Below are 19,356 nucleotides of genomic sequence, written 5' to 3'. Positions count from 1 at the left end.
TAATTTAAAATCTTTTTTTTTTTTTTTTTTTGTCTGAGACGGAGTCTTGCTCTGTCGCCCAGGCTGGGGTGCAGTGGCACAATCTCGGCTCACTGCAACCTCTGCCTCCTGGGTTCAAGGGATTCCTGTGCCTCAGCCTCCTGAGTGGCTGGGACTACAGGTGTGCACCACCATGCCCAGCTAATTTTTGTATTTTTAGTAGAGACGGGTTTTCACCATGTTGGCCAGGCTGATCTCGAACTCCTGACCTCAAGTGATCTGCCCACCTTGGCCTCTCAAAGTGTTGGGATTAAAGGCGTGAGCCACCTTGCCCAGCATAAAATCTTAATTAAGAAAGAAGTGAACTTCTTTTCACAGAATAAGGATCCTGAGCTGCTCCTTTTGGCCCTGGCCTGGCGCAGTGGCTCACCCCTGTAATCCCAGCACTTTGGGAGGCCGAGGCGGGTGGATCACCTGAGGTAGGGAGTTCTAGACCAGCCTGACCAACACGGAGAAACCGTCTCTACTAAAAATACAAAATTAGCTGGGCATGGTGGCGCATGCCTATAATCCCAGCTACTTGGGAGGCTGAGGCAGGAGAATTGCTTGAACCTGGGAGGTGGAGGTTGCAGTGAGTGGAGATCGTGCCATTGCACTCCAGCCTGGGCAACAAGAGCAAAATTCCATCAAAAACAGAACAAAACAAAAAAAACCACCACAAAAAGTATCAAGACCATATTTTCAGGGATCATTTCTATAGTTCATTCATTACTAGAGAAGTTTCTCTGAACATGCAGGGCACCGCAAACCATGAGGAAGAGGCACAGCATTCTCTTCTGAGCCTGAAGCCAGCTCTTCTTGCTTCACTGCCATTTGCCCTTCATGATCATTCTCTTCCTGCAGGAGAGTAAGAAAGGGTGCAGTCTGAGTGGTTCCTGTCTAAAAAATAATAAAATAAAATAAAAGTATGGTCCTAATTCTTATTTTTTATTTATTTTTTTGAGATGGAGTCTCTCTCGTTGCCCAGGCTGGAATGCAATGACGCAATCTTGGCCCACTGCAACCTCTGCCTCCAGGGTTCAAGAGATTCTCCTGCCTCAGCCTCCCAAGTAGCTAGGATTACAGGCGCCTGCCACCATGCCAGGCTAAGTTTTGTATTTTTAGTAGAGACAGGCTTTCACCATGTTGGCCAGGCTGGCCTTGAACTCCTGACCTCAGGTGATCCACCCACCTTGGCCTCCTAAAGTGCTGGAATTCTGGCCTCTAATTCTTTAATAGAAGACCCAGACACTGGTTTGTCAGATAGTCTGGCCTTCCTTTTTTCTCCTCTTAACTCCATTTAGTGTAGCTATTTTACTATTTGTTCACTCTTTTAGCTTGAAAGTGGCAGGAAGAAAAAAAAAGAAAAAAAAGAAAGTGGCATGAAGAGAACATACAGCTTAAACCAATCAATTCACCACTTTTGGCAGCTCTGTGAAAAGGTTTTCTGGAGGTGGGTGGGATTTTTGATTAACATAATTATCGGTTTCAGAGCTAGCCCTGCCTCTTCGTCAACTTTCTTCTTTCTAAACTAAAAAGGGTAATAGTAAAGTGCATCTTAAAACTGAAGGAATTAAAACAGCACCACCTCTTATCTTTAGAAGAGCAGTTTGGCACACTGACTGGTATAAACCAGCTGGCACCCTTCACAGGATGTTCTCACCACCACCCACCCTCTGGTTTCAAAGGCAGTCTTGTTGACATTTTCAGAAACTCTAGAGCTGGTGGCTTCCAGAAGTACTCCTTACATAGTAGAGGCATGCATGCATGCCTAGGAGTGGGCCTTACATGTATTGGGAAACCTTCAAGAGGCCCTGGGATTCCAGATTTGGGCAAAAGAATATGGTGCTTAAGATTGGAGCCAGAGACTTCAAAAAGAGAGTATTAGGTCAGGGTCTTAAGGACTAGCCAGTGGAATGAGGCAGAAAGTTAGAGAGCCAGGCTGGAATGGAGTGTGAGGTTAGGGCTGTTCCTTTTAAATGTATTTTAACAGAGGGGGAATACTGAGCCAAGATTGGACCACTGCATTCCAGACTGAGCTATGGAGCAAGACCCTGCCACAACAACAAACAAAAAAAAAAAAAGAGGGGAAAATAGGATTAGTTTGTACATCTTGTATGCTTATACTGACTCACTCCCACAAATATAAGACTGTCAACCTAAAGAAAGTGAGGCAAAAATTAATATAAGTAGAGTTTATTTAGGTCGAATTTGAGGATTGCAACCTGGGAGACACAGATTCAAGCTGCCTTGAATATATGCTCTGATTAGCAGCATATATTCAGGTGGGTTTTAAAAAGTGGGGCAGTTCTTATATTGGTTCATTCAAATAACATAAGCTATTGATTGGCAATACACTGTTCCTTGTATCACAAATTCCAGGAACATGAAGATAATGGGCGAGGGTCCTACTCTGCAACTTTAACAACATTTTAGGTAATTTATCAGCTAGTCTGGCAACTACAGGGAAAGAAACAATAAAATGTCTTTATCATATATATATGTATACATATGATACACATATGTACATATGATATATACATATATACATGATATATATATATATTATATATATCGCTGTGTCAAGCCTTACTCTGTCATCGCTGTGACAGAGCATTGCGATGACAGAGCCTCACTCTGTTGCCCAGGCTGGAGTGCAGTGGTGCCATCTTGACTCACTGCAAGCTCCGCCTCCTTGGTTCAAGCGGATTCTCCTGCCTCAGCCGCCCGAGTAGCTGGGATTACAGGAACGTGCCACCATGCCTGGCTAATTTTTGTATTTTTAGTAGAGATGGGGTTTTACCATGTTGGTCAGGCTGGTCTCAGAACTCCTGGCCTCAAGTGATCCATGTGCCTCGCCTCCCAAAGTGCTGGGATCATAGGCGTGAGCCGCCACACCCGGACAGAATAAAATGTCTTTAAACAGTTGCCCCTGGGTATTGAAACAGCCTTTGCAGAATTACAGCTGATGAAATTATACCTGAGGAAATTATGACAGTGAAATAAATCAGACCTAATTGACTCCATCTTGCTTCTAGCCTTTAAGCTGTCCTTGTTCATTCCTGCACGTAGGCCAAGCTAACTTTGGGAAGGAATTCAGTTCATGGTTTGACTATGAAACAAAATTGATGACATGGCCAGGCGCGGTGGCTCACGCCTGTAATCTCAGCACTTTGGAAGGATGAGGCAGGCAGATTATTTGAGGTCAGGAGTTCAAGACTAGCCTGGCCAACATGGTGAAACCCTGTCTCTACTAAAAATACAAAAATTATCTGGGCATGGTGGCAGGCATCTGTAATGCCAGCTGCTCAGGAGGCTGAGGCAGGAGAATCACCTGAACCCAGGAGGTGGACATTGCAGTGAGCCGAGATCACACCACTGCACTCTAGCCTGAGTGACAGAGAAAGACTCTGTCTCAAAAAATCAAATAAAATAAACTGATAAACTGATAACAGCCCTTTCCCATAAAGACCCCCTTCTTGCCTGGGGACCAGTCTGCCTTTACAGGACTAACAAATTAGCTATGAGATTAGAAATTACAGGGCCAGGCAGGGTGGCTCACACCTGTAGTATCAGCACTTTGGGAGGCCAAGGTGGGCGGATCACCTGAGTTCGGGAGTTCGAGACCAGCCTGACCAACATGGACAAACACCCTCTCTACTAAAAATACAAAATTAGCTGGGCTTGGTGGTGGGCACCTGTAATCCCAACTACTCAGGAGGCTGAGGCAGGAGAATCGCTTGAACCCGGGAGCCGGAGGTTGCGGAGAGCTGAAATCGTGCCATTGTACTCCAGCCTGTGCAACAAGAGCAAAACTCCGTCTCAAAAAAAAAAAGATTAGAAATTAGTTTACGGGTCATGCAACCATGCAACCTCTGGCTCCTCTGAACCTCCTCAAATTGCTCCTGGAGATAACATCACTTTTGTAAAACCTAAGATCAGTGCTTGAGATATTTTGCAGACCCTGCACTCAGTGGATCAGCTGACACCACCCAGACCCAGATCAGTAATCTGGCTCAACCAGTTCTGCCATCCCACCCAGGAACAGAAGACAGCAAGAAAAACTCACTTCCACCCCCTATGATTCCATCCCCAACCTGACCAATCAGTACTTCCCCCTTCCCAAGCCCCTACTTGTCAAATTGTCTTTAAAAACTCTGATCAAGCTCAAGGATACTGACTTGAGTAATAATACTTGTCTCCCACACAGCCGGTTCTATGTGAATTACTCTTTCTCCATGCAATTCCCCTGTCTTGATAAATCAGCTCTGTCTAGGCAGCGGGGAAGGTGAATCCACTGGGCAGTTACAGTGTGGGTTGGTGTGGGTGGGGGATGACTGAGGTCTCAAAAGTCATGTCTCTGTAAGCCTAACAAGTTTTGCGTACTTCACATAGCTTAGGCTGCTCTGAGTTGCTGTTCCTTCTCTTTTTTTTTGAGATGGAGTCTCACTGTTGCCCAGGATGGAGTGATGTGATCGTTAACTCACTGCAGCCTTGAACTCCTGGGATCAAGTAATGCTCCTGCCTCAGCCTCCCAAAGTGCTGGGATTACAGGCATGAGCAACCGCGTCCAGCCAAAATTCTGCTTTAGACTGCAGCTTCAGCTCATGCCTGAGTTCCAGCCTGCCTTTCCTGATGGCTTGCTCTGCCGATTTTAGACTTACCTAGGGAGCTGCCACAACTGTATGTCAACTCCTTGCCAAAAAAACCCTTAATATATGTCTCCTATTGATTTTATTTTCCTGATGGAGCCCTGATACAGTGATTGGGCATGAGAACTCGCAAGTAGTATGACATACAACTTTTTTTTTTTTTTTTTTAATACAGAGTCTTGCTATATTGCTCAGGCTGGTCTAGAACTTCTGGGCTCCAGTGATCCTCTTGCTTCAGCTTCCCAAGTAGCTGGGATTACAAGGGTGCACCACTGCACCCAGCTCATTAGTTATTTATTTAAGTATTGTGTATAATTTGGACTTCGTGGCATATTTTAACAATATATATGAGTGTATGTGTGGGTATATATAATTTTTAATGGTAAATCGTTTCTTAATGACTTAAACCCTTAACGCTGCAATTTAAAAGCATTTCTTTACATTTTTTTTCATGGTAGTATCAACCTAAAAGGAAGAAGTTGAGACAAAAGTAACTTTTGAGGGGGCTAAGCTTGAGGACTGCATTTCAGGACACTTCCAAGTTGCCTTGAGTGCTCCAGAGAACAAAACAGAGAGAGGCTCAAGTTTTTGAAGAAAATAGGATGAATCAGGAGAAGGGACAATTTAAAAACTTGTTCATTAGGAATTCTCATTGATTTACAGAAATAACATTGGCTAGTGATTGGCTATACACTGTTGAACTACAGGATGCATGGCATTCTATGGCTACTTGGCGTCGGTCTAGAGACTATATAACAAATGGCTTCAAGAGTAATTATTTAGTTCAACAGAGAGTGAGACAAGAATGCTGTTACATTGCAAATGCCTCCCTGGGCCTGATAATTTAAAGGGGCTTGCATTCTGTTTTTATTTTTATTTTTCTTTTGAGACAGAGTCTCACTCTGTTGCCCAGGCTGGAGTGCAATGGCACAGTCTTGGCTTACTGCAACCTCTGCCTCCCAAGTTCAAGCGATTCTCCTGCCTCAGCCACCCCAGTAGCTGGGAACACAGGCACCCGCCACCACATCTGGCTAATTTTTGTATTTTTAGTACAGATGGGATTTCACCATGTTGGTCAGGCTGGTCTCGAACTGCTGACCTCATGATCCACCCACCTCGGCCTCCCAAAGTGCTGGGATTACAGGCGTGAGCCATCATGCCCGGCAAGGGCTTGCATTCTTCAGATAAAAAGTTTGTTTTTTTTTTCTAAGTAGCTCTTAAGTGACAAATTAAAGAATAGCATTCAGCCTATTTTTTTTTCTACTTTAGATATAAGAACTCAAGTTTTCCTTCATATCAGCAATACATTCTGCAAACCAAAGAGTATCTGAGACAAGCCTCATCAATTTAGGAAGTTTACTTTGCCAAGGTCAAGGATGTGCCCATGGCAGCCTCCAGAGGTCCTGAGGACATGTGCCCAAGGTGTTCAGGGCACAGCTGGGTTGTATACATTTTAGGGAGACGAGACATCAATTAATATATGTAATGTACATTGGTTCAGTCTGGAAAGGTGGAATAACTTGAAGTAGGGAGGAAGTCCACAAGGAATTTCCTTGTGGCAAATTGTGATGAAGGAGGTAAGCAGTTGTTTTATCCTTGCAGCTATCTCATTGAGGAATAGAATGGGAGGCAGGTTTGCCCGACACAGTTCCCAGCTTGACTTTTCCTTTTGGCTTAGTGATTTTGGGGTCCTGAGATTATTTTCTTTTCACAGTTCTAACCACCTGAGCTAACTGGCCAATACCATTCTTTCATATTAGATACTAACTAAAACATTTGTGTTTTTTTCTTTGACTTCTCTCCCCACAAGATCTTCAAATTGCAGTTGTCATGTCCCAAATCACTGACCTCCAAATATGGTTTTGATCACATATTTCTCAAAAAAATTTTACCACTTACTCAATACATATATATTTTTACATATACATTGCAAAAAGGGCCAGGCTTGGTGGCTCATGTCTGTAATCTTGGCTCTTTGGAGGCCGAGGTGGAAGGATCCACTTGAGGCCAGGAGTTTGAGACCAGCCTGGCCAACATAGTGAGACCCTGCCCCTATTAAAGAAAAAAAAAAAGGGCCAGGCATGGTGGCTCACCTGAGATCGGGACTTTGAGACCAGCCTGACCAACATAGAGAAACTCCATCTCTACTCAAAATACAATTAGCCAGGCATAGTGGTGAATGCCTGTAATCCCAGCTACTGGGGAGGCTGAGGCAGGAGAATCGCTTGAATCCGGGAGGCAGAGGTTGTGGTGAGCCAGATCACACCACTGCACTCCAGCCTTGGCAACAACAGCGAAACTCTGTCTCAAAACAAAACAAAAAACAAACAAACAAAAAAAGATTTTTAAAAAAGCTTATATTGTTATATGTAAAAAATTTAAAAACACAGAAATGTAAAGAAAAATGTTGAGAATAAAAACGACATACAAATAAGGGTTCTAATATTCTCTTCCTGCATCTCAAGAGTCGTTTCATTCATCTCACTTTGAGTTTACTTGGTTCTTTTTTTTGTTTAGTTTTGTTTTAGACAGGGTCTCACTCTGTTATCCAGGCTGGAGTGCAGTGTCGAGATGATGATTCATTGTAACCTCTGTCTCCTGGGCTGAAGCAATCCTCCCATTTCAGCCTCCCAAACTGCTGGGATTACAGGTGTACACTACCATACCCAGCCTGAGTTCACTTCTTAAACTATTTCCCAACAGAGTACACAGATGATTCACAGGTTCACACTGTTAAAGGTAGTAATGGTGCCTGTTTAAATATGTTTTTTAAATTCTCAACATAATCATTTTTTTTCTTTAAAATAGAACATTTTGGCCAGTTCAGTGGTTCACACCTGTAATCCCAGCACTTTGGGAGGCCAAGACAGGTGGATCTCTTGAGGCCAGGAGCTCAAGACCAGCCTGGCCAACATAGCAAAACCCAGTCTCTACTGAAAATAGAAAAAACTAGCTGGGCATGGTGGCACGCGCCTGTAATCCCTGCTATTTGGGAGGCTGAAGCGTGAGAATCGCTTGAACCTGGGAGGTGGAGGTTGCAATGAGCCGAGATTGTGCCACTGCACTCCAGCCTGGGTGACAGAGGGAGACTCTGTCTCAAAAATAAACAAATAAATGAAACATTTTAGAAGCTTCCAAAAGTGCTGAGAGAACACTTAGAATTTATATCAGCCAAATGTGGCCACAGTTTAGTCACTCAGCTAATCTATCATTCAGCTAAACAGAGCTAACCACAGTAGCCTTGATTCAGTTTTTAATGGTGTTTATTCTTAGTTATATGACATTTAATTAACATGTTAAATGAACTACTGATTTAAAATAAGAGGCAAAAGGAAAATACCATTAAAATGCTAGCTAATGAAAAGCATTAAAAATGTAATTCTGCATTTTTGCCACAGAGTCATCTTCACCCATCCATACGTTTCACCTACTACATCATATAGAATATTACAAGGATAAATATATCGATGATTTACACCCAATTTCGCTCTTCATTTATTGGGAATAAAAACGAGCATGAGCTTGTAATCCCAGCACTTTGGTAAGCCGAGGCAGGAGCCTCGTTTGAACTCCGGAGTTCGAGACCAGCCTGGGCAACATAGCGAATCTCTGTCTACACAAAAAATATGGCCGGGCGCGGTGGCTCACGCCTGTAATCCTAGCACGAGGCAGGTGGATCACAAGCTCAGGAGTTTGAGACCATCCTGGCTAACACAGTGAAACCCCCTCTCTACTAAAAATACAAAAGATTAGCCAGGCATGGTGGCACGTGCCTGTAGTCCCAGCTACTTGGGAGGCTGAGGCAGGAGAATCTCTTGAACCCGGGAGGCGGAGGTTGCAGTGAGCTGAGATCGCGCCACTGCACTCCAGCCTGGGCGACAGAGCGAGACTCCATCTGAAAAAAAAAAAAAAAAAAAAATCTGGGCTTGGTGGCGTGTGCCAGTAGTCTCAGCAATTCAGGAGGCTGAGGTGGCAGGCTCACTTGAGCCCAGGACGTCGAGGCTGCAGTGAACCATGATCCCACCTCCTGCCAGTGCACTCCAGCCTGGATGACAGAGGGAGACCCTGACTCCAAAACAAAACAAAACAAAGAGCTAAATCGGTAATGCTTCCTTTACAAACAACCTGAAACCTTCTCTAATCATTTAGAAATGACACAAAAATGACAAAAATAATTCGACATTTTAAACAAAAATGCAATAATTACAAGCATCAGTAATAAAAGCAGTTTTTGCTTAGCTTTAATTCTGTAAAGTGTACTTCATTTTAATCTAGCAATGTAGAAGTATTAAATACATCCGAAATCATGTTTTTTTCTTCTACAGTCGAAAGTTTGTATTACATGTAAAATAGGAAAAAAATATTAAAATTTTTCGAAAGCGAAGTCTACTCAGGAAGTTTTTGGTATTTATTAATGGTTTTACTTTTGCTAGACACAAAAATGAAATACCGCTAGATTAGCTCACAGAAGAGTTCAGGATTCTATAGACTCAGGAAAAGCCTGTCCTAAACTGTTTTAATAAAGGCTTAAGATAGACATTATAATACAGTCTTTAATAATATACAATGTGTATTCCTCCTGATGGTGGTCTTGCTTGACATTTTAAGCATAGCCCTATTTTCCTGTCAAGACAGCAGCCAGTTCTGCTTCATGTCATAACAACACTTGATTCATGTAAGCAGCTGCTACCCACGCCATCACAGTACACATAATTGCTAAATGTAGGGTTCAAATAATCGTAAATGGACACTAATATGAAAATCACACTGTTTTGTTGTAACAGTAAAAGTTTTAGAAACAAATAATTTTAGTATCTACTTAGTACAGTAATCATGAACATACAATATAGAGCTAGGCACAGCAGTAAATTGTTGGAAACACAAACATTAATTGTTTACGAACATACATGCAGTGTTTACACATTTCTTAAATGTTGTCTTTAATGCTGCTGATAAACGAAAGGATAAAAAGTCCAACAAACCACAATAAATGTCAACGGGTGTTATTAACAATATGAAAGAACTCAGTAGCAACAACCACATTTAAAGCTACAGGACTCGAAAGTTCCGGACTACAAATCCCAGAGTTCCCTAGAGCCCAGGCGGAGCTACCTTCAAACTGATCGCTTTTTCACCCAATGACAGCCAGAGAATCCCTAAACCACATTCTGCCCGGCCTGAAGGGCTGGTTTCTTCGCGTGAAAACAATAAGGTATTACGTAGACTTTCTGAACACGAGTGGTAGTTTCAGGGCCTGAGTCTAACTACTAAATTATTTCTCCCCGCATTAGTCTCCTAGTCATCTTAATAACTCTCTACCCAACTCTGGCTCGGTGGAAACTCGGAACGTCTAAATGCTGAAACTCACGTATATCAGTACCAGCGGATGCATCCAGTCAGCCACGAGGAAGGCGGAATCCACCTTATTCTTGCCCTTTATTGGCCACGCATCCCACCAATGGGGCCATTAAACTTCCGCTAACGCAGCGTATGGCGTGGTGGTGTGAGCGTTGTACGTACGCTGGGTCTACGAAGGGGCAGGCGTTCTGCTTTCGTCCAATCGGAAGCTAGTAAGAATTCCCCGGACCGCTGTGCCCCACTTCTTTCGCGTCGCGTTACGGGCCGCCTCTCTGCAGCCGACCAATCCTCTTGATTTTCTTGTGCGCATTACCGAATCAGAGAGGTCGAGGCGGGGTTCCGCTTGACCGCTCTAAGCCGCCGCGCAGCCTGCGTTTTCTCCGGTACAGGTTGAGGCTACTAAATAAGGTACGTTTTGCTGGGCCAGGCTGGGCGGGTCCCCGGGATAGGCAGCCCTCTCGACGAGCGGCGACGCCGTGGTTGAGTCTAGAAAGCTAGAGTTGCTGGACAGCTATCGCGGGAGCGCGGAGGGAAGTGGGAGGTCTGGACGGAGTGTGCACGTGTTGGCAGTCTCGCTCCGCGGTCGGAGCCACCGGGTTAAACCTGTGTTGGCCCTGGCCAAAGAACCTTCTGCGGGTCAGGCTGCTGTTGCCGGTGCCGTTCTCAGTACTTCCTCTGGGGCGTTTTTCAATAAAAGCCAAACGCCCTTGCTCATTTTCAGGGAAAGACCTGTTTCCTCGTGCTCTTCCCTCTCCACGGATACTCTCCCCACCACTAAAAGGGTTTAGTATAATCCTTTTGTAGGCCAGGAAGCAAATTTTCACTTGGGAAGAGACGACCCGTAGTATGGGATGTGGTATGATACCAGCAACTGGTCTATTATATCATTTAAACCACATGGCTATCTAAAGAGGTAGGTACTGTGAGTGTTCTCATTTTCACGCGAAGAAGCAGTGTTAGACATTACTCATTCTTGTGTTTTCTTTAGCTTGTCTCTGACAAATTGTGGCATTCAGCTTCCATGGATGTAAAATTAAAAGATGGTATAATTTGTAAAACGTTGCTCCTGTTTTCTTTTTCTTTTCTTTTTTTTTTTTTTTTTTTGAGATGGTGTCTCAGTCTGTCGCGCAGGCTGGAGTGCAGTGGGGCGATCTCGGCTTACTGCAACCTCCGCCTCCCGGGTTCAAGCGATTCTCCAGCCTCAGCCTCCTGAGTAGCCGGGATTATAGGCGCCTGGTACCACGCCCGGCTAATTTTTGTATATTTAGTAGAGACAGGATTTCACCATACTGGTCAGGCCGGTCTCGAACTCCTGACTTCAGGTGATCCACTCACCTCTGCCTCCCAAAGTGCTGGGATTACAGGCGTGAGCCACCGTGCCCGGCCGTTTTCTTTATTAATTTGAAATTATTTAAAAAGTCAATAAAAGCCTGGGCGCGGTGGCTCACGCCAGTAATCCCAGCACTTTGGGAAGCCGAGGCGGGCGGATCACGAGGTCAGGAGTTCGAGACCAGCCTGGTCAACATGGTGAAACCCCCGTCTCTACTACGAATGCAAAAATGTGGCGGGCGCCTGTAGTCCCAGCTACTCGGGAGGCTGAGGCAGGAGAATCGCTTGAACCCGGGAGGCAGAGGTTGCAGTAAGCCAAGATCGTGCTACTGCACTCCAGCCTGGGCGACAGAGTGAGACAACTTCTCAAAAAAAAAAAAAAAAAGTCAATAAAACACACCTAGAAGTGAATTAATCGATTGTTACCAAGGTAAAATGATCTAGAGGAAAGACATCGCAGTAGGCACCAGTTACTGACCTTTGACTGGACAAGTCAGCATCAGCTTTTTCACCTGTATAATTGAAATAAATACCAAACTTGACTACTTAGAGTTCTGAGGATTAAATAATTTAATAGATACAAAATATGTTGCCGATGAAAGCCACGTGACTGTTTCTGCTTTTCAGATTCTTTCTTGTGGAGCCTGGACTGCACTGCAACCTATGGCCGAGTAAAACAGTGGTAACTTGCAGTCAAGTACCATTTAAGTGAGAAATCCTCTGAAACGTCTATGGACTGCTTATCTCCTTGTTCAGTATTTAGGAATACTTTCCTGTGAATGCAGCTATTTTGCTTACCTGGTTTGTATTCTTACCTTAGACTGTTGTAGCTATTGTAAAGCAAAAGTAAGATCAAGCCCATGTAACTACTTTTTGGGTTCTTTTCTCTCACTTTGTAAATACAGGGTGTTTTTCCAGACGGGAGTGCGGTGGCACAGTCTTAGCTTACTGCAGCCTCGAACTTCTGGGCTCAAGTGATCCTCCTGCCTCAGCCTCCCAAGTGGCAGGGATTACACCCGAGCCACTGTGCCAAACCCGTGAAGTTTTTGAGTTGTACTTTTGTACTAAAGTCATGACTACTTTTTCTGCCACTGACACTATGAGCTGCAAATACGACTGAAGATGCTACTGCTTTTTTACTTTTTCCCTATGTGCTTTAAAGAACTACATTTTCAATGATTTCCATGCATTTAAGATATTTTCATGTACTTGGTAGAGAATACAAGAGAATTTTGATAAATCTGAACTGGAATGGTCTTTATGTTAATTCTGTTCAATATTTTAGGGCAGATTATGTACAGATTATCGCCAAAATGTCAAAAGGGTGTATTTTGTTCATATAGCTACTGTAACAAATTACAACAGATTTAGTGACTTCGAATAACACACATTTATTCTTTCTGCCTTTGTTTCTTTCTTTTTTTTTTTTCCTTTGGTGAAAAGTACACACTTAAGAAAGGGGAGTGCAGATGTACTCAAGAGAGTCACCTCTTCCTTTTTTTTTTTTTTTTTTGGTAGAGATGAGGTCTCGCTATGTTGCCCAGGTGGGTCTCAAACTCCTGGGCTCAAACAGTCCTCCCACCTTGGCCTCCCAAAGTTCTGGCATTACTGGCATGAGCCACCATGCTCAGCCTCATTTATTGTCTTAGTTCTGGAGGTCAGAAGTATGAAATCAGTTTCACTGGACTAAAGTCATAAGTGTTGCAGGCCCAGTTCCTTCTGGAGGCTGTGAGAAGAAGATCCATTTCCTTACCTTTTTCAGCTTGTAGTGGCTGCCTGTCTTCCTTGGCTTGTGGCTCTTTTCTGCACAGGACATCATGCTATCATCATACCACTTTCTCATCTGTAGTCACATCTCCGTCTGCCTCTCTTATGAGGACATTTGTGATTATATTAAGGACCCCCCCAGATAAACAAGGATACTCTCTCCATCTCAAGATACTTTGTAAAGTCCCTTTCGTCATATAATGAAACAGTCGTAGATTCCAGGAATTAAGACCTTTGTATCTTTGAGGGCCAGTGTTCAGCCTACCACAGGAAGGTATAAAGAAGAGTAAAACATCCTATCCCATAAAGTCTCACAGGGACTATAAGAGAAAAACAAATTCACAGTAAATGGTTGCTGAGTTAGACTTTCTTATTACTGTGAAAATAGCCTAAGTCACCACAGGTTGGAGCTTCGCCAACTTTTCCTCTGGAATATCTTTAATAGCAAAGGTAAATGAATATTCCTGTGATATTTGGAAACAAAGCCTGAATTGATGCTTTAGAAGAGTAAAATTTCTTTGAATTCTAATCTTATAATTTAAAATTTTATGTGACTTTTGCATTCAGTTTTATATGTTCATGGTTGATGCTGTTTTGAATTATATTTAAGCATTGCTGTTCTAGAGAAGAGACTGTTTATTCTGTAGTTTCATTATTATTTTATTTTTAAATTTATTTTTAGAGATGGGGGTCTCACTATGTTGCCTATGCTGGACTCAAACTCTTGGGCTCAACTGATGTTCCCACGTAAGCCTGCTAGCTGGGACTATGGGCATGCAACCCAGTGCCCAGCTAATGTAGCTTCTTGTAATTTTCTTTTTTGGGGGGGGCAGTGACTTTTTTTAAAAAATTATTTTTTGGCCAAGAACGGTGGCTCATGCCTGTAATCCCAGCACTTTTGGAGGCCGAGGCGGGTGGATTACCTGAGGTCAGGAGTTTGAGACCAGCCCGGCTAACATGGCAAAACCCCGTCTCTACTAAAAATACAAAAATTAGCCGGGGATGATGGTGTGCGCCTGTAGTCCCAGCTACTGGGGGGCTGAAGCAGGAGGATCACTTGAACCTGGGAGGCGGAGATTGCAGTGAGCCAAGATCGTGCCACTGCACTCCGGCCTGGGTAACAGAGCTAGACTGTTTTGAAAAAAAAAATTATTTTTCCGTAAGTTATTGGGGTACAGGTGGTATTTGGTTATATGAGTAAGTTCTTTAGTGATGATTTGTGAGATTTTGGTGCGCATATCACCTGAGTAGTATACACTACACCATATTTGTAGTCTTTTAATCCCTTGCCCCCCTCCCCTGGCCAAGTCCTCAAAGTCCATTGTATCATTCTTATGCCTTTGTGTCCTCATAGCTTAGCTCCCACATATCAGTGAGAATATATGATGTTTGGTTTTCTATTCCTGAGTTACTTCACTTAGAATAATAGTCTCCAGTCTCATCCAGGTCATGGCAAATGCTGTTAATTCATTTCTTTTTATGGCTGCGTAGTATTCCATTATATATATACACACATATATACACACACATACACACACACACACACACACACACACACACCACAGTGTCTTTATCCACTTGTTGATTGATGGGCATTTGGATTGGTTCCACGATTATGCAGTTGTGAATTGTGCTGCTATAAACATGCGTGTGCAAGTATCTTTTTCAAATAATGACTTTTCCTCTGGGTAGATACCCAGTAGTGGGATTGCTGGATCAAATGTTAGTTCTGCTTTTTAATTCTTTAAGGAATCTCCACACTGTTTTCCATAGTGGTTGCACTAGTTTACATTCCCACCAGTAGTGCGGAAGTGTTCCCTGTTTACCACATCCACGCCAGCATCTCTTGTTTTTTTTTTATTTTTCACTTATGGCCATTCTTGCAGGAATGTGGTGGTATCACATTGTGGTTTCGATTTGCATTTCCCTGATCATTAGTGATGTCGAGCTAATGATAGGTTTGTTGGCCATTTGTATGTCTTCTTTTGAGAATTGTCTCTTCATGTCCTTAGCCCACATTGTGATGGGCTTGTTTGTTTTTTTCTTACTGATTTGAGTTCGTTGTAGTTGCTGGATATTAGTCCTTTGTCAGATGTATAGATTGTGAAGATTTTCTCCCACTCTGTTGTTGTCTATTGACTCTGCTGACTATTCCTTTTGCTGTGCAAAAGCTCTTTAGTTTAATTATGTCCCAGCTATTTATCTTTGTTTTTATTGCATTTGCTTTTGGGTTCTTGGTCATGAAATCCTTGCCTAAGCCAGTGTCTAGAAGGGTTTTTCCAATGTTGTCTTCTAGAATTGTTAGTTTCAGGTCTTAGGTTTAAGTCCTTAATCCATCTTGAGTTTATTTTTGTATAAGGTGAGAGATGAGGATCCAGTTTCATTTTTCCTACATGTGGCTAGCCAATTATCCCAGCACCATTTGTTGAAAAGGGTGTCCTTTCCCCACTTTATGTTTTTGTTTGCTTTGTCGAAGATCGGTTGGCTGTAAGTATTTGGGTTTATTTCTGGGTTCTCTATTCTGTTCCATTGGTCTGTGTGCCTATTTTTATACCAGTACCATGCTGTTTTGGTGACTATGGCCTTATGGTATAGTTTGAAATCAGTTAGTATGATGCCTCCAGATTTGTTCTTTTTGCTTAGTCATGCTTTGGCTATGCGGGCTCCTTTTTGGTTCCATATGAATTTTAGGATTGTTTTTTCTAGTTCTGTGAAGAATGATGGTGGTATTTTGATGGGGATTGCATTGAATTTGTACATTGCTTTTGGCAGCATGGTCATTTTCACAATACTGATTCTACCCATCCATGAACATGGGATGTGTTTCCATTTGTGTTGTCTATGATTTCTTTCAGCAGTGTGTTGTAGTTTTCCTTGTAGAGGTCTTTTGACTCCTTTGTTAGGTATATTCTTTTTTTCTTCTTTCTTTTTTGAGATAGAGCCTTGCTCTGGCTCACTGCAACCTCCACCTCCCGGGTTTGAGCAGTTCTCCTGCCTGAGCCTCCCAAGTAGCTGGGACTACAGGTGTGCACTACCATGCCTGACTGATTTTTTTGTATTTTTGATAGAGATGGGGTTTCACCATGTTGGCCAGGCTGGTCTCGAACTCCTGACCTCAAGTGATCCACCTGCCCCAGCCTTCCAAAGTGCTGGGATTATAGGCTTGAGCCACTACCCAGCCTGTTAGGTATATTCCTAAGTTTTGTTTGTTTGTTTGTTTTTGCAGCTATTGTAAAAGGGGTTGAGTTCTTGATTTGATTCTCTGCTTGGTCGCTGTTGATGTATAGAAGAGCTACTGATTTGTGTACATTAATCTTGTATCCAAAAGTTTTGCTGGATTCTTTTATCAGTTCTAGGAGCTTTCTGGCGGAGTCCTTACAGTTTTCAAGGTAATTGACCATGTCTTCAGCAAACAGTGACAGTTTGACTTCCTCTTTACTGATTTGGATGCCCTTTCTTTCTTTGTCTAATTGCTTTATTTCTTTCTGTTGTCTAATTGCTCTGGCTAGGACTTCCAGTAGTATGTTGAGGAGGAGTGGTGAGAGTGGGCATCCTTGTTTTGTTCCAGTTCTCAGAGGGAATGCTTTCAGTTTTTCCCCATTCAGTATTATGTTGGCTGTGGTTTGTCATAGATGGTTTTTATTACATTAAGGTATGTCCCTTATATGCTGATTTTGCTAAGAGTTTTAATCATAAAGGGATGCTGGATTTTGTCAAATGCTTTTTCTGCATCTATTGAGATGATCATGTGATTCTTGTTGTTAATTCTGTTTATGTGGTGCATCACATTTATTGACTTGTGTATGTTAAACCATCCCTGCATTCCTGGTATGAAACCTACTTGATCATGGAGGATTATCTTCTTGATATGTTGTTAGATTCAGTTAGCTAGTATTTTGTTAAGGATCTTAGCATCTATGTTCATCAAGGATATCGGTCTGTAGTTTTGTTTTTTTGGTTGTGTCCTTTCCTGGTTTTGGTATTAGGGTGATGCTGGCTTCATAGAATGAATTAGGGAGAGTTCCTTTGTTATCTTGTGGAATAGTGTCAAAAGGATTGGTACCAATTCTTTGAATGTCTGGTAGAATTCTGCTGTGAATCCATCTGGTCCTGAACTTTTTTTTTTTTTTTTTTTTTGGAGACAGAGTGTAGTGGCACAATCTCGGCTCACTGCAACCTCTGCCTCCAGGTTCAAGCGATTCTCCTGCCTCAGCCTTCGAAGTAGCTGGGACTACAGGCACGCACCACCATGCCCAGCTAATTTTTTTTTTTTTTTTTTTGAGACGTAGTTTCGCTTTTGTTGCCCAGACTGCAGTGCAATGGTGCGATCTTGGCTCACCGCAACCTCCGCCTCCTGGGTTCAAGTGATTCTCCTGCCTCAGCCTTCCCAAGTAGCTGGGATTATAGGCATGTGCCACCATGCCTGGCTAATATTGTATTTTTAGTAGAGATGGGGTTTCATCATGTTGACCAGGCTGGTCTCAAACTCCTGATCTTAGGTGATCTGCCTGCCTCAGCCTCCAAAAGTGTTGGGATTACAGGCATGAGCCACTGTGTCGAGCCTTGTTTTTTCTTTAAGCTGTCTATTTCCCTGAATATTTCTCCCTTCACTTCTCTTTTTTTTTTTTTTTTGAGAGGGAGTCTCGCTCTGTCGCCCAGGCTGGAGTGCAGTGGCGCGATCTTGGCTCTCTGCAACCTCTGCCTCCTGGTTCAAGTACATCTCCCTGTCTCATCCCTCCGAGTAGCTGGGATTACAGGCACCCACCACCAGGCCCAGCTAATTTTTGTATTTTTAGTAGAGAAGGGGTTTCACCATGTTGGTCAGGCTGGTAACGAGCTCCTGACATCAGGTGATCCACCCGCCTTGGCATCCCAAAGTGCTGGGATTACAAGTGTGAGCCACCACGCCTGGCCAGTTTTTGTGTTTTTAGTAGAGACAGGGTTTCACCATGTTGGCCAAGCTGGTCTCGAACTCCTGGACTGAAGTGATACACCTGCCTCGGCCTCCCAAAGTGTTGGGTTTATAGGTGTGAGCCACTGTGCCCGGCCTGAAATTTAAGTAATTATTAGTATGGTAAACATCTTTCTATTTGGAGATTGGAATTATGTCCTGATGATTTTTTACAGTTCTCGTAATTTTAATTTTTGGACCTCCTGCTAGATGGCAGTAGTAATCAATGCCAAGGGCCAGGAAGGAAACTTTTAAAACGGTTTGATAGCTTAAGTCTAATTCTTATGTTTAGTGAAGTTACAACTGACCGTACATGATTTTCAGTTCTTTTTATCCTTCACATCTGATCTACAAAGCACATGTGAACTTTTTATCCTCTTAATATCCGTTTTTTTCTGGATAGTTCAATAATTATGCCTTTTGTTTGTTATTTCTCTGATATCAGGGTCTTTTACTGTGTTCAGTAGAGAGGAAATGAGTTTAGAACTTAGTAGATTCTGATCTTCCCACATTATAACACCAAAGTGGTTAAAAGAACTAGTTCTGCTATATCTTTACATGAATATTATACAAGCTATAAATATTTACATTTAGGGATGTGTTTTGATTTCTATTTCAACGTAGTCCTTTTGAATGGTCTCCTAATTTGGAAAATTAAATAGTGAATCAACCTCAAAATGCAAAACAAAGTCTGTAGCTGTCAATAAATATTTATAAAATATTGCTTTATTGTCTGAGAGATATGTTTACATGATTATAAACTATCCAGTGTCAGGAAAAGCCTCATTCTGGCTTAAACTTATTTCATCTACCAATTAACAGTGGAAATTTTAAAAATCATTAATATGTTAAAGTGTCTTTCTGCTTGATGAATTAGGTTAGCATTTTTAGGGGAACATTTGTATTGCAAATTCACCTTAGAAGCATCTAGTCTATATACGTATGTAAATATATATATATACTTACACACATATTTATACATAAAAGGGGTGGAAATCCTGTCAAATACTAGTTTATTCTGCAGGTTATCATTTGACATTACATATTGCATTTCTTTAACATTCTCTATACTCCCACCTAGTGGTATATGAGTGCTGCTTTTGTGCCAGGCACCATTTAACATGGTAATTAATTTATGAAACCCTATGGCATTGATATTGCTATCTCCTGTTTAAACTACAGGAAACTGAAACATATAGTTAGTAAAGCCAGGATTTGCGCTCTGGCAGTCTGACTGTATACCCATTCTCAGCTATCATGCAATATCTGTCTCAGCTTCCT

General features: G+C 42.5%; 1 protein-coding gene, 1 long non-coding RNA gene and 1 pseudogene across 9 annotated transcripts in view; 2 read left to right on the top strand and 1 right to left on the bottom strand.

Annotated features, from left to right (window-relative positions):
* Positions 1-699: 699 nt before the first annotated feature.
* Positions 700-10,191, bottom strand: LOC115930586 (uncharacterized). Its single transcript, XR_004067225.3, has 2 exons — positions 10,039-10,191; positions 700-876 (listed from the first exon to the last, which is right to left on the bottom strand). It is a non-coding gene; the product is annotated as an uncharacterized lncRNA (long non-coding RNA).
* On the top strand, positions 709-912 carry LOC115930739 (uncharacterized; annotated as a pseudogene).
* A 91-nt stretch (positions 10,192-10,282) lies between the features above and the next one.
* The window catches only part of WDR89 (WD repeat domain 89), a 44,588-nt gene continuing 35,514 nt past the window's right edge, over positions 10,283-19,356 (top strand). For 2 of the 8 annotated variants that reach the window (XM_055362006.2, XM_055362005.2), the window contains exons 1-2: positions 10,324-10,436; positions 11,985-12,158. The gene's annotated coding sequence lies outside the window, so the exon portion shown is untranslated. Of the gene's footprint in view, positions 10,942-11,984; positions 13,575-19,356 lie in introns of all 8 variants that reach the window. The other 6 variants (XM_055362009.2, XM_055362007.2, XM_019010204.4 and 3 more) reach the window with 5 other exon arrangements.

Source organism: Gorilla gorilla, chromosome 15, assembly GCF_029281585.2.
Source record: "Gorilla gorilla gorilla isolate KB3781 chromosome 15, NHGRI_mGorGor1-v2.1_pri, whole genome shotgun sequence".
Lineage (NCBI taxonomy): Eukaryota > Metazoa > Chordata > Mammalia > Primates > Hominidae > Gorilla > Gorilla gorilla.
This window is presented reverse-complemented; position numbering and strand designations above follow the sequence as displayed.